Source organism: Thamnophis sirtalis, unplaced genomic scaffold (assembly GCF_051295495.1).
Source record: "Thamnophis sirtalis isolate CommonGarterSnake01/CBP01778 unplaced genomic scaffold, rThaSir2_p1.2 scaffold_4, whole genome shotgun sequence".
Classification (NCBI taxonomy): domain Eukaryota; kingdom Metazoa; phylum Chordata; class Lepidosauria; order Squamata; family Natricidae; genus Thamnophis; species Thamnophis sirtalis.
The window spans coordinates 141,785,904-141,786,213 of record NW_028261384.1 but is presented as its reverse complement, the minus strand read 5'-3'; positions in this window follow the sequence as shown (position 1 = coordinate 141,786,213).

The window sequence follows — 310 nt, the reverse complement described above, 5'->3', positions numbered from 1 at the left end:
TTGGACCGACTCCCAGTGCCATTCCCAGCTTTCAAATTTCTTTCCTTTCCTTTCCTTTCCTTCTTTCCTTTTCTTTCTTTCTTTTTCTTTCTTTCTTTCTTTCCTTTCCTTCTTTCCTTTCCTTTCTTCCTTTCCTTCCCTCCCCTTCTTTCTTTCTTTCTTTCTTTCTTTTCCTTTCCTTTCCTTTCTTCCTTTCCTTTCCTTTCTTTCTTTCCTTCCCTTCCCTCCCCTTCTTTCTTTCTTTCTTTCCTTTCCTTCTTTCCTTTCCTTTCTTTTTTTCCTTCCCTTCCCTCCCCTCCCCTTCTCTTTC